The 15,613-nt window shown below is 42.1% G+C and overlaps 1 pseudogene; it reads left to right on the forward strand.

The window, feature by feature from the left end:
• The first annotated feature begins 146 nt into the window (after window positions 1-146).
• Window positions 147-15,283, forward strand: LOC115271157 (annotated as a pseudogene).
• Window positions 15,284-15,613: the final 330 nt, after the last annotated feature.

Here is a 15,613-nt window from a genome sequence, read left to right on the forward strand (position 1 = left end):
CTGCCCCTGGAGTCACAGTAGTGGCAGCTGTGTGCCCCACTCTTGCTGGCCACTACCACCTTGCTGTGCTGTGTGTCTGGTGTAGAGACAGTGTGATGACAAGCTGTGAAACCTCTCACTCTGCAGCTATCTGGCAGCCGGTGAGGATGGGGCACGCAGCTGCCTCTCACTCTGCAGCACGCAGCTACCGTCAGGCCAATCCCACAGGTAGGAGGCATGCAAAGGTGGATTGCAGGCACTTGTGGGGTGGAGAGGGAAGCCCCCATCAAGCCAACTTGAGGTGGTGGCACTGACATAGGTTCAGGTCACATCTGAAAATGACTAAACCCTCTTGGGCACTGGTCAGGTTTGGGTCCAGGTTGGGCTTTAAAATTAGACCTGAGCAGACCTCTAGGCTAGGGGGTTTTGTAGCAAAATGTGCAATCAGACTCAATCTGAAAAGAGAGAGTCTATAGAATGATGGGGTGAGTAGTGTCTCTCTGTCTTAGGTAGCAGTCTTCTCTGTCTCTTCCTGTTTTAGGATTCTTGTGGTCTGGATCTGAGTGTTCTAGTGGATCTCAAATTAAATGACTCAACAATGTGATGCAGTTTAAAAAATAGCAAATATTGTTCTGGGGTGTATTAACAGAAGTGTTGCACGCAAGACAAGGGAGAGAATTGTCTCACTCCACACTAGTGGAGGCCTCAGCTGGAGTACTGTGTCTGGCTCCGGACTTCAGGAAAGATGTGGACAAATTGGAGAGATTCCAGAGGAGAACAACAAAATGACAGTTTGTCTGGCTGCTTGATGCCCTCATTCAATAATGCTGGTGAGTTTCTGTTGCATGGGAAAACAACATCTCCATATGTAAAGAGGCAGACTCCTGATATTTAATGTACTTCAACCATGGTTTCCAGGTAACCATTCAAGTTGCAGCGGATAGTTAGAAACACTTGAACCATCTCTACAAATATAGCACTACAGTAATTACCACCCTAATTGTCTGATACAAACATGAAGTGGAACTGTACAAGAATACAATAGAACAGCATGGAGTTAGCAGTCTTTTGGGCAATTGTAAAAAAACAAAATATATACAGGTGCTTCTACATAAAACACTCTATTTAAATATACTGGAAATACTGACTACAGCAGTGGGTCATATAAAAGGGATACTTTGTCTTTGCATTTCTTTTTTACATCATGTTTGCCCATAAACATCCTCAACTTTCTGGTATTATCTGTTCTGAATAGTGCTATATGTACTGTTCATATCAAAGTGCAGAAGTGCTAATGCAGAAGTCGGCATTTTAGTTCAATTTTCAGAGCACCAGAAAATTAATTTCAATTTTTTGTTTTGGTTCTATTTTTTTTTTGTTTTTCTCTTTTGCTCATTTGATCAGGTTGCTGTTTACAATATATTTAGAGTTGTTGTCTGGTTTGAAGCTATGGACTGGACACATGGTGAAAATTGTCTGATATTTTTACTGTGTCCTTGATTAGCTGATGTGATCATGAAGCTTATCACAGCTGAAGCTATTTTACCTTGTTTTCTGAGAGAATATTTGTTTCTATTTCACTTAATGTTTCTGCTCCATCTGGAAAAGTTTTCTTCGTTTTTTGTTTTTGTTTTTGTTTTTAACTCTATTCACTCTTCTATACAGGTTATTATACCACTGTGATGTCTGAGAACCCATGTCAGTATGATGCTGCCAGGGAGTGGCCTGCAATAGCATATTAATCATATTCTCTAATTAGTTTGGACCAGATTCTGAAACCCTTACTCATATTGAATAGCACCTTACTCCACCAGTGGTCCCAGGACTTCAATAGAACTGTTTTGAAGTAAGCTGTATCAGAATCTGGTTCTTTGAAAGCTGATTTATTTTATTCTCTTATGTTTGGCCTATGCTATGACTTGAACTTTAACTGTATCACTGCACCATAGTCCAGAACAAAATGTGTAAAATCTATTGAATCGCAAGCTAAGGTGTTTCTCATCCTGGATTTGGTCATTGTTTGCTCATCTTCTCGTTTCTTCATTGATTCCCAACACTCAGAGAGAGGATGGGACTTTATCTTACAACTAGCCCTTGCCTCCAGTGTGTTTGCCATTTATTAGCTAGAAGCAGTAACATTCCAGAAGAGGTCTGGCCCCATCACAAAAGTTTCTCTTCCTCCAACCAACCCCAGGGTGCCAGTGTGTCTGCAAAGATTTAACTCAGCCTTGAGAAATGCAGGACCTTAAAGTTCTGCTGGAAGGCTATGATTTCACACTGGGTTACACCCAAACTGCATAGCTGGACATTAAAAGGTTCTTCCAGTGTACTGGCCACTCATTATCCTGAGATCACATTCTTGTGACAAGGAGATGAGGCCGTAATATGACAGAGACAGATGTTCTAGACTAGTGACCAAAATCACACCAATGCTTGTTGTTCTGAGGGGTGAATTCTCCACATAACCCAGTGACACACTGTCTGCCAATCTCTGAGAGACTTGCTTATAAAGGGAGAATTGTTCAACTCTTAGTATCCCACCTTGCCTCCCTATCTCCCAAGGACTTGGCATTAGGAGAGGAAAAAACTTCCCCAACACCCATTGTCCGCCTGTGTCTGCCAATCTCATAGGAACATAGTTTTAGACTAACTTATGCTGTCAACACCTCTATGTGTGAGCAGATGCCAGATTTCGGCAGAGTAACTGTACAATGGGAAAGTGTTAAAGCTCAAACTGTCAACACCTCTGTGCAAGCAGATGCTAGGTCTCGGCAGAGTTACAAGACAATGGGGGGTGGGGGGGAATGCTTCAACTGTCAACACCCTTCAGGGGTGCAGATACTGGGTTTTGACAGAGTTAAAATTAAGTGAGGAATCTGGTGTTAGCCCCTAGCTTGCAAGCAAAGTCTGGGTTTTGGCAGACATTGAATTAAGTAATGAATATGGTACAAAACCATTTCCCAATCTTCTCCCTTCCCCCTCCGCCTCCAAGAGCAGGTGCCGGTTTTACAGGACTATTTGACCCCAGCGTTAAATTTAAATCAATGCAAATTGGGGGGGGGGGGGGGGGAAACAGAGTACAGTGAAAAAAAACAAATACTTTCTTGTGTTCCTGCTCATGTGCCTAATTTGTGGTACTGAGTACTGGGTTTTGGAATCAGCATGTATCACCAAGGGTTGTAATAGTGAAATAATACTTACATAAAAGTGAATTGAGATGAGAAAAACTGTACAATCAGGGCATGATTAGGTTCTAAACGGCCAGAGAGAGATAGGTAGGGAATCCTGTAATGGATAAAGATCTATTCATTGACTAAAAAGCAACAGAGTCCTGTGGCACCTTTAAGACTAACAGATGTATTGGAGCATAAGCTGTCGTGGGTGAATGCCCACTTCGTCGGCTTATGCTCCAATACATCTGTTAGTCTTAAAGGTGCCACAGGACTCTCTGTTGCTTTTTACAGATCCAGACTAACATGGCTACCCCTCTGATACTTATTCATTGACTGAAACTCAGTTTTCCAATTGTGCCCTGTTGTATAACTGCACGTTTCAGGAATTTGGGGGGGGGGGATGGGGGTAGAACTACTGGGATTTTCTAAATCACCTGGGCTCAAACAAGGACGATAAGGACATCCTGTGGGAATGTAAGTGACTCCAAGTGCCCAAGTGATAGATCCCTCCCAGTTTAACAAAAATAAATGTATTTGTTCCAATGATACTGATAGTGTAAGAGGCTTCAGATAGTGTGAGAGCTATGCACCTTTACTAATTTTCCCAGTTAATAGGATGTTATCAGAGTACTATCATTTAAAATATGACCTCCAAAATATGTCTTTTGGATTGAAAAAAGAAATTTCCCCTGAAACCTTAATGTTCAGTCCTGGAAGATGCTGAGAGCTTCCAATGCCCATTGAAGTCAGAGGTGGGGGCAATCAGCATTTCACAACAGTGCTCAGTACCTTGAAGATGGAATCTTTAATGTTGTGCCATCAATATTAGATATAGCTCACATTGCTCCCCAGCTCTTTGTACTCCTCAGGCAGTGCAAAGGAGCTGATTTTGACTGTAAATGGGTAATGGAGAATTCCTATAGTGAAGGGGAACTCCCCACTTATGTAAAGGTAGGGGATACCGCTCCTGTGCCAACTGCTTCCCCCACTCCTGGCATTGGAGGCATGCTGAGTGTAATAGGGCTGTGACAGGCATGAGGTATGGGTTTGGTGAAGCTCCTCTCTGCTATGATAAGTCTTCAGAAGCATAAGTTACTGTAGCTCCATGGTTGTTTTAACTCAAGTCCAGGTTAGGCTAGTGCATAATCATGGATCCATAAGCAAGTCCATAGTGTATAATTACTACTTATTATTTGCCAAACTTAAGCAACCTGAACTATTTCTAGTCCAACTCCTCTTTCCCATCACTCACCTTTCTGAAAGTGGCAGCTGCGTGTCTGAAATTTTCATCATTACATCTCCGTTCACAAGCAAACAGGTCTAATGGTTCTCTGTCATTTTACTAAGAAGCAATTACATTTGTTGTTGCACTCTGAAAAATAAACTGCTATTCATCTTTTCCAAATTGCAACCTATAAAGAAGCCCCTGAGCAGGAGAGTCACTACAAAAGCTAACAGGGCAGCTTTAGGGAAAAAAAACAAAAGCAATCTCGTGAGCTATTCAAGTCAGCTATATTAACCCTCTAATGCTTTGTAAAATGGTTTAAAGAACTGTTCGGATTTGCTCTCCATTCTGTACAATTTTCAGAAGTTTCAGGGATCATTTAGAAAATTGTTAGCAAGTGAAGTCTGCACTATAACAGAATGATTTTTTTTTGGGACTCATGAGAACAGCAATATACTGCTAAAGTACTGTACTTCCGTGAGGCTTATATAAGGAGTGTTTCAACACAAGAGGCTTCCATACGCAATGCATTATTGATAGAACACCTTTGCTTGGATAATGAAAAGCCTCAGTATTAATTTGGAGGAATAATTCTTGTTCAGAAAAGGGAGCAGAATGTGTACAGTCAATGAAAAGCTCTTCCTCATTTTCACATTATATTAGTGAGTTCTGGACAATAGTTTCTATAGCTCTGAACTTTCAGTATTGTTGGAAGTATTCTACTTTCTATATTTTGCTATGCCTGATGAAAGAAGGACTCTTCAGTGTTCAGTTGCTTAAAGTGGATATTATTACACTTTCAGATACAAGGGAAAATAAATATGATGAAGATATTTTCCCCTTAAAACGTAATATAGGGTATCATAGGGCACAGGTACTGTCTAAAACAAGTCTAAACAAACAACTACTTTAAGGACAAAGACCAAACTCTGAGTAGAGAAACATTTAAAATATTAGATAATTATACAAGTAATAGAGCCTGATCCAAAGTCCATTGAAGTCAATAAGAAGGCTCATATTGACAGCCTCTGGATCAGACCTGTAGAGAGGAAAGATCATCTTGTTTATTCCCTTGCCAATGCAGGATTTCCTATATAGAATATTGTTCGATACTAGCCCAGTCTAGTTTTCAGTGGTGCTAACTAAAATATAAGCCTTTTCTCACTTTCTCTGGGGGATGAGAACAACTGTACAATTACCGCATAATGGAGAGACATGGGCAAGGAATCCTTTCATGAGTTAAAAATCTATACATTGACTGCCACTCAGTTCTCCAACTGGACCCTGGTGTTTAACCACATTTCAGGGAAAAAACAAACCTAATAAGATTCCCTAAATAACCTAGGCTCAGGCAGGGACTTCCTGGACATCCTGGGAAATTGTAACTCAATTAAAGTGCCTACGTGATATATCCCTCCCAATTTTAAAAGTGGAAATGTATCTGTTCCAGTGATATACACTGAGGTCTTTTGTATTATCAGATTGAGGGCTATGCAGTGTTGTAAGAAATCCAAGGCAGCTGTTTTAACACTATAATTCTTTGTAAAATTCTTTAAAGAACTGCTCTGATATGTCTGCCATCCTGTATAATTTCCAGAAGTCTCAAGGATCACTTAGAAAACTTCAGTATCCAGTGAGATCTGAGCGACAACAAAACAATTTTAGAGACTCACAAGAATGAATAGAAACTGCTAAAGAAATATTGTACTTCAGTGACTATTATGTAAGGAGTGTTTCAACACAAAAAGCTTCTATATACAATGCATTATTGATAGAACACCTTTGATTGGATAATGAAAAGCCTCAGTATTAATTTGGAGGAATAATTCTTTGCAGAGGTGGTAGTAGAATGTGTACAGTCCATGAAAAGTGTTTCTTCATTTTCAACATCATATTATAGAGTTCTGAACAATAATTTCTATAGGTCTGGTCTTTCAGTATTGTTGGAAGTATGCTAGTTTCTATATTTTTCTATGCCTGATGGAAGAAGGACTCTTCAGTGTTCCATACTGAAAAGTGGATATTGTTATACTTTCAGATATGGAAAAATAACTAGGATGGAAAATGCACTTTCATCTGAGATTTATACATTGGGATATTTTCCTTGATGTTCACTCTAAATTTCCTTTCCTTAACTTCACATTTGTACACCTTAGACCAAAACAAATATTTTTTTCCTCCTCCTTCATGTTTACCCCTTTCAAGTAGGGGTATTACTAACAATTAGAAGTTCGTAGTTGCTTCCTGCCCACAACTTTTTCAGCCTCCAAAAGAGGTAAATAATGGGGTAAATTGTTTTTCTGTCCTGCATCTACAGAGGCTGGCTTGGCAACAGAACAGATATAGTTCTGTGGTCGAAAGGGTGGTGGTATTCTTGTGGATGCCTATGCAAGCAGTACACAACAATTGTATTAAATGCCACTCCACTCTGCCAGTTGAGTGGCAATATGCAGGTATGGCTGTCTAGATTTTTACACTTTACTGGATGTGGACTCTGATTCAACAATGCACTTCAGCACAAGTAGTCCCATTGACTTAAATGAGACTATTCATGTGCCTAATGTTACAAACCTGCTAAAATATCTTGCTGAATTAGGGCCATGGGCAGCCTGCTGAGGGGGAAAAAAAAAAGCCTAACTTCAAGAAGATCACCAACTTCCACATCTCTTTACCTATCATATTGCTTTGGGTTTCCTCTTGGAAATGTTTTATTAAATTAAACTGTATTTTGCAAGACTTCTTCTAGATTTGGGGCATTGGATGTACACCTTTATAAGTGTTTGGAAAATGTTGTATTAATATGAATTAATACAATCTACTTTAAATTTATATTGAGCCAAACTACAATTGGTCCTCAGATAGTCAAACCTACCATATTTATCTGTAAATAGGAGTGGGCTGAAGCATTTTACCTCTTCAATAGGTATGTCTGCCACTAGCAGTCAGTTTTTTTTCTTTTAAGGTATCGGGTTTTCAGAAAATGTTGCCCCCTTAAGAAATCCAAAATTGGGTACCCTAAGACTGAGGCACCCAAAAATCACTAGTCAAATTCAAAACCTACAGATAAATGAAATAAATTATCCCAAATACTAAAATCAAATATTTACTGAAATATTCAATTGTCTAATAATACTCTCAACATAACAACTTTTCCCTACACTCACTAAGGTACTTGTCTTAACACTCAACCTAATTTGATGATTAAACCACACTTTACACATTTGAACTTTCATCACCCCATTCATAGAACTCTCTAAATTAATCTGTGTTGTATCACCTACATGACTTTTATGAATGTTTAGCAGATTACATGCAAAGATTATTAAAGTACAGAACAGTCACAAGGTCAATATCCAATCTAATTAAAAATTAATTTAGTTATGCAAAAAATTAAGGTTTGCATTAAAAATTGCTGTGCTTTAGAGTAAGTGAGGGGATGAAGAATAGGAAAAAGGATGGGGAAAGAAACTAACCCACAATCTTATCTACTAAGTTTCAGATCAAATGTTTTCCAAACACAGTTTTGCAGGTAATTAACAGTCAGTGCTACTTAGAGCAAGTATTTGTCTGCTGTATATAGATAATACTTTGCACTTCAGCAATACCTTCCATTTGAGGAGCTCAATTAATCTTCATAGCACTTCCATGAGATACATCAGCATTATTTTGTAAGTTTGTAAGGTAACTCCCTTCTCTTCATGTGTCAGTATATTTATGCCTGAATCTGTAATTTTCACTTCATGCATCTGAAGAAGTGGGTTTTTTACCCACGAAAGCTTATGCTCAAATTAATCTGTTAGTCTTTAAGGTGCCACTGGACTCCTCGTTGTTTTTGTAGCTACAGATTAACACGGCTACCCCTTGATACTTGATCAGCATTATTATCACCCTTTTATTCACAGGAAAAGTTGTCAAGTGACTTAGCAACATCACACAAGAAGTCTACAGAAGAACCAGCAACAAAACCAGACCAACTGCCTCCTAGTCCTGTGCTTTAAACACCAGGCCATTGTTTGGGGCTAAAACTCTGTTTCCACAGTAGATGTGGTAGTGGCTATTTCTATGAAATTTCTTGTCCTTATTGTCTCATCTTCACAATTATTCTACTTGGATTTTTATACAACACCCACTCCACTGCTGTGGTATCTATCTAGACATATGGCTGCTGCTGAACAGTTTAAGTACATCCAGCTAAAATAAATCAGACCTCTGTGTAAGACAACAAAAGAGCATGTAGAAGGGAAGGGATTAACAAACTAATTGCAGGTATCAGAGGGGTAGCCGTGTTAGTCTGAATCTGTAAAAAGCAACAGAGGGTCCTGTGGCACCTTTAAGACTAACAGAAGTATTGGAGCATAAGCTTTCGTGGGTGAATGCCCACTTCATCAGACGCCAACTAGTTGCAGTTTCAAGTCAACTTCTTGAATGAACCTGACTAGATGTGGATAAGCCTGATGTTCACCTTCAGGTTACTAAGTTACAGTTCATTTTTCAAGAATATGTTTCAAAAATTGTAAAGGCCTGAATTAGCTTGATACTGATTCAATGCAATATTAGTGCAGACAGAGATTTAAGGTTACCACTGAAAGTGTGCTACTATAACCAGATCAGGCTGTGTGCGGAGAACTTGTTCAAAGTTATAAGGCATTCATTTGGTAAAGTAAAAGAAGAAGACACACTTTATTTACCACTACATGATCATCTTGTTCTCCCATACGCTGGACACTGGTCCAGTTATGGGTATTTGATTTTCTTTAGCACCTGCAGAGACTAATAGTAGCAATAGTAGTAAGATTTTTATTCTGTTTTCATGACTCACACCAGTAGTCCCATTAACATAAATAGACCATTGTAGTCAATGGGACACTTGTATAAACAAGGTGAGCAGAATTTGCTCATCCATGATTTCACCATTTCCATTTAGTGTTTTGTTCCATTGTCTTTCTGATCCTACACAATGGCTCAGCCAGACAGTAGCACTCCCTATTATCATGACATCTGTTTTCTTCAGCTCTCAAGGTCAAAAATATCTAACAGGGTTTTTTTCATAAAAGAAAATGTAAATATATTCAAGCTTTCTCTATGTACCACCATAGTATCTATGACTGAGCATGATAAATTCTAAAGGCTTGAATCACCCATCTGGGAACAGGAGGGTACAATCTGTACACCAATGTATACCCCAATGGAAGAATGCCCGAGCAAGGCTCCACCACAGGGAAAGGGCAGACAGTGGTATCGCCACAACACTTTGTTAGGGAAGTGTGACTTCTGATTTCCTCTCAGGTTGCCAGTTGAAGGTGCTCAGAAGAATTGAATCAAAGTAATCTGTGAATCTTTTAGAGCCCAGTACCTGCCCCCAGGGAGAGATTCCAATTATGCACAGTAGGCATGTGTCTAAGGACACTGGTGTTCTAAGGGCACCTTACCTCTCTAAAACTGTGCAACATGAAGGTCAGATGTAGGCAGGGGTGGGGGCCTGAAGATGCTGTACGTAGGGGCACGTAAGGTGTAAATCTGGCCCTGCCTGCCCCCACCGCAACCAGTTCCACCCTCCTGTTGGACAAGAGATTGTGGGAAGTCTGTAATTCTGTGCCAGTATCCTGTGAATCAAGCCCAACAGCTCCTGTTTATAAAACCCAGGTATACCCTTCTCTGTACCCTCCCAAAGTCAAGCACCGTTTCGGGAACTGATGAAAGCTACTGGGCTAAAACTCAATTTAAAAAAGACTTAGGTCATCTTAAGAGGTAGTACTGTGGTTGCCATGTTGATCCCACAATATGAGAGAGACAAGCTGGGTGAGGTAATATCTTTTATTAGACTAACTCCCATTGGTGAAAGAGACAAGCTTTTGAGCTAGCCAGAGCGCTTCTTCAGGTCATTACTACTTTCTTCTTCAGAAGAGCTCTGAATCATAGAATACCAGGGTTGCAATGAACCTCAGTAGATCATCTAGTCCAACCCCCTGCTCAAAGCAGGACCAATTCCCAACTAAATCATCCCAGCCAGGGCTTTGTCAAGCCAGGCCTTAAAAACCCCTAAGGAAAGATTCCACCACCTCCCTAGGTAACTCATTCCAGTGCTTCACCACCCTCCTAGTGAAATAGTTTCCTAATATCCAACATAAACCTCCCCCACTGCAACTTGAGACCATTACTCCTTGTTCTGTCATCTGCTACCACTGAGAACAGTCTAGATCCATCCTCTTTGGAACCCCCTTTCAGGTAGTTGAAAGCAGCTATCAAATCCCCCCTCATTCTTCTCTTCTGCAGACTAAACAATCCCCGTTCCCTCAGCCTCTTCTGATAAGTCATGTGTTCCAGCCACCTAATCATTTTTGTTGCCCTCCACTGGACTCTTTCCAATTTTTCCACATCCTTCTTGTAGTGTGGGGCCCAAAACTGGACACAGTACTCCAGATGAGGCCTCACCAATGCCTAATAGAGGGGAATGATCACATCCCTCGATCTGCTGGCAATGCCCCTATTTATACAGCCCAAAATGCCATTAGCCTTATTGGCAACAAGGGCACACTATCGACTCATATCCAGCTTCTTGTCCACTGTAACCCCTGGGTTCTTTTCTGCAGAACTGCTGCCTAGCCATTCGGTCCCTAGTCTGTAGCAGTGCATGGGATTCTTCCGTCCTAATTGCAGAGTCCTGCACTTATCCTTGTTGAACCTCATCAGGTTTCTTTTGGTCCAATCCTCTAATTTGTCTAAGTCCCTCTGTATCCTATCCCTACCCTCCAGCGCATCTACTACTCCTCCCAGTTTAGTGTCAAACTTGCTGAGAGTGCAGTCCACCACATCCTCCAGGTCATTAATGAAGATATCGAACAAAACCGGCCCCAGGAACGACCCTTGGGGCACTCCACTTGATACCGGCTGCCAACTAGACATGGAGCCATTGATCACTACCCGTTGAGCCCAACGATCTAGCCAGCTTTCTATCCTCCTTATAGTCCATTCATCCAGCCCATAATTCATTCACTTGCCAGCAAGAATACTGTGGAAGACCGTATCAAAAGCTTTGCTAAAGTCAAGGAATAACACATCCACTGCTTTCCCCTCATCCACAGACCCAGTTATCTCATCATGGAAGGAAATTAGGTTAGTCAGGCATGACTTGCCCTTGGTGAATCCATGCTGACTGTTCCTGATCACTTTCCTCTCCTTTATGTGCTTCAGAATTGATTCCTTGAGGACCTGCTCCATGATTTTTCCAGGGACTGAGGTGAGGCTGACTGGCCTGTAGTTCTCCGGATCCTCCTCCTTCCCTTTTTTAAAGATGGGCACTACATTAGCTTTTTTCCAGTCATCCGGGACCTCCCCCGATCGCCATGAGTTTTCAAAGATAGTGGCTAATGGCTCTGCAATCACATCTGCCAACTCCTTTAGCACCCTCGGATGCAGCGCATCCGGCCCCATGGATTTGTGCTCATCCAGCTTTTCTAGATAGTCCCGAACCACTTCTTTCTCCACAGAGGGCTGGTCACCTCCGCCCCATGCTGTGCTGCCCAGTGCAGCAGTCTGGGAGCTGACCTGGTTCGTGAAGACAGAGGCAAAAAAAGCATTGAGTACATTAGCTTTTTCAAAATCCTCTGTCACTCGGTTGCCTCCCTCATTCAGTAAGGGGCCCACACTTTCCTTGACTTTCTTCTTGTTTCTAACATACCTGAAGAAACCCTTCTTGTTACTCTTAACATCTCTTGCTAGCTGCAACTCCAAGTGTGATTTGGCCTTCCTGATTTCACTCCTGCATGCCTGAGCAATATTTTTATACTCCTCCCTGGGCATTTGTCCAATCTTCCACTTCTTGTAAGCTTCTTTTTTGTGTTCAGCAAGAATTTCACTGTTAAGACAAGCTGGTCGCCTGCCATATTTACTATTCTTTCTACACATCGGGATGGTTTGTTCCTGCAACCTCAATAAGGATTCTTTAAAATACAGCCAGCTCTCCTGGACTCCTTTGCCCCTCATGTTATTCTCCCAGGGGATCCTGCCCATCTGTTCCCTGAGGGAGTCAAAGTATGTTTTTCTGAAGTCCAGGGTCCATATTCTGCTGCGCTCCTTTCTTCCTTGTGTCAGGATCCTGAACTCGACCATCTCATGGTCACTGCCTCCCAGGTTCCCATCTACTTTTGCTTCCCCTACTAATTCTTCCTGGTTTGTGAGCAGTAGGTCAAGAAGAGCTCTGCCCCTAGTTGGTTCCTCCAGCACTTGCACCAGGAAATTTTCCCCTACACTTTCCAAAAACTTCCTGGATTGTCTGTGCACCACTGTATTGCTCTCCCAGCAGATATCAGGGTGATTAAAGTCTCCCATGAGAACCAGGACCTGTGATCTAGTAACTTCTGTTAGTTGCCGGAAGAAAGCCTCATCCACCTCATCCCCCTGGTCTGGTGGTCTATAGCAGACTCCCACCACGACATCACCCTTGTTGCTCACACTTCTGAACTTAATCCAGAGACTCTCAGGTTTTTCTGCAGTTTCATACCGGAGCTCTGAGCAGTCATACTGCTCTCTTACATACAATGCAACTCCACCACCTTTTCTGCCCTGCCTGTCCTTCCTGAATAGTTTATATCCAGTTTATATCTGTGTAGCCTGAAAGCTTGTCTTTTTCACCAACAGAAATAAAAAATATTTCCTCATCCACCTTGTCTCTGTAATGAGCATTTTGAGTATCTGGTGAAGCCTATAAACAACTCTTCCCATGTATTCATCTGCCTGCCTATTATCACAGTGACATTTTGGTTTCTTACTAGTTTAATCATTGATCGTAGACACTCGTTTCTTCTGTGGAAAATAATGCTTTTAACATATGGGTTTGGCTAGGAAAGTATGCCTCTCAGAAGTGGACCATAGTTATCCATGTCTTTGTTTTTTCCAAGCTACACTACTGCAAAACATTCTCCTTGGGGCTAATTTTGAAGTTTTTGCCTTATACAAAATGCATCTGTCTTCTGAGTGAAGCAGATCAGTGAGAGATATTATGCTAGTTTTCCACACTGTGTAATCCATTTCCAGGTGAAACTCAAGGAGCTGCTTACTCTCTGCAGAATTCTAAACTGCCTTGGTCCAAGTTACCTGAGGCCATATCTCCCTTTCAGACTGCTATCGCACCTGCATACATCAGGCACACTTAAGCCATCCAAAAATGAAGTTAACTTGAGATGGAATCAGGGCCACCTTGATATTGTGTTTGTGCTAGAAATATCTGTAAGGAACTTAGTCACAAATTTAGAATGTGTTGCAAGATGCATATTTATTTTCAGACTCTTCCACTGCTACCTGTGGCCTCTGAAATCCATGGTGTGTAGACTGAGAGGTAGGCTTTTCTCCATATATGACTGTGACGGGTTGGACCCCTTAAGGCGCCACCTGATGTGCTAAGATATCACTGAACCTGCCTCTTATGACAGCTTGGGTACCCTTTTTACCTGTCTTGCTGAGCTAGGCTATTAAGCTTCCTCCAGCAAACACACAGGCAGGGACACACCCAACTGCAGAACAAAACTGACACTGAGATCAACTCCGGGAAGATTCAGCTTAAGAGACTTGCCCCAGCATGCAGGTGTCCACCTCCCTTGGAGTGCAGACCCAAATGTATATTATGAACTCCACCTCCTCCCTCAATGTGGAGGAAGGTATGCACAGCCTCTTCTCCCACCCCACCCCCCCAATTATGAATTGCATAAACTGGGTTATATTATAAACAAGAAAAATGTTTTGTGACAAAGTTCCTCCTCTGCCTTGGTGGGTCCTGCACTTATTGGCAGATTTGCTCCCTTCAGAGTTTCATGGCAGCCCTCCTTTTGGCCATTTTTGCTACTGGCTCACACCTGCCGTTCGGTTAACCTCATCACTGGCCAGCATGGGGAAAAGGAAGAAGAACAATCCCTGCAGTCTCTGCTGATCCACCTAGTGGGTCGGGGGACAAGCCAGAGACCATCCCTCTGGTGGGAGCCACAGTCCAGGTCAACTCCCCTTAGATCCAGTAGGGGGCAGGGGAATAGGGGGAACCCAGTCCCACCCTCTAGTCCGCTTTCCAGCCCAGGGCCCTGTGGATCACAGCTGTCTACAGAGTTTCTTGTAACAACTGTGTGACAGCTACAGCGCCCTGGGCTACTTCCCCATGGCCTCCTCCCAACACCTTCTTTATCCTCACCACAGGACCTTCCTCCTGATGTCAGACAGCGTTTGTACTCCTCAGTCCTCCAGCAGCACACCCTCTCACTCTCAGCTCCTTGCGCACCCGTCACTGACTGAAGTGAGGTCCTGATTAGCCAGCCTGTCTTAATGGATTCTAGCAGCTTCTTAATTGGCTCCAGGTGTCCTAATTTGCCTGCCTTAATTGGTTTCAGCAAGTTCCTGATTCCTGGAACTGCTCCTGTTACCTTACCCAGGGGAAAGGAACCTGCTTAATCTGGGGGTAATCCTATTGGGATCCAGGAAGTGCTAAAGGATCCCCCCCAGCCTAAGGGGGGGTCCACAGGACCTGGAGACCAAAAAATTACGGGGGACAACTAATAAAAGAACAGGGACAGGGTCAAATGACCCTTTGACCTCACTCCTGGGGCTAATAGAAGGCAGATATATCACTCTTCTGGCCATCCTTGGGGGCAACAAGTCCCCCACTTCAAAGGACTTGAAGAAGATTCTCAACGGTGTAGACATTGAGACGGATGAACATCTGAATAAGGTTATTGGTGAACTGAACGGAAAAAATATAGAGGATGTCATTGCTCAGGGTAACAGCAAACTTGCCAGCATGCCAGCTGGTGGAGCTGTAGCAGTCTCAGCTGGAACAGGTTCTGCTGCTCCTGCTGAGGAGAAGAAAGAACAGAAGGAGGAGTCTGAGAAATCTGAGGATGACATGGGATTTGGCCTATTTCACTAAACTTTTGCTACAGAAGTTAATAAAACATTTTGTTTAAAATAGAAAAAAAAATCACTCCTCTGTAGCCATCTGCCTGACCCTGTCACAGTTTATTATCTACAAAAGGTGGATTTTAAGTGAATATAAGAGATAACAGAGAGAAAAAAGTAGATTACTAAACAAATAAAACCAACATGCAAAGAAATTGGTTACAAATAGTAGTTTCTCACCCTAGATCTTGTTGCAGGCAGATTACAAAAAGTCTTGAAAGGCAGCTACACAGGTCTCCAGCTTGAGACCTCAGGTATCGTTACTCACAAGCTAGACACCCTTCCAGCTTGGGCCCCAGTT

This window comes from Terrapene carolina, unplaced genomic scaffold, assembly GCF_002925995.2.
Source record: "Terrapene carolina triunguis isolate 2854851 unplaced genomic scaffold, T_m_triunguis-2.0 Scaffold66, whole genome shotgun sequence".
Lineage (NCBI taxonomy): Eukaryota > Metazoa > Chordata > Testudines > Emydidae > Terrapene > Terrapene triunguis.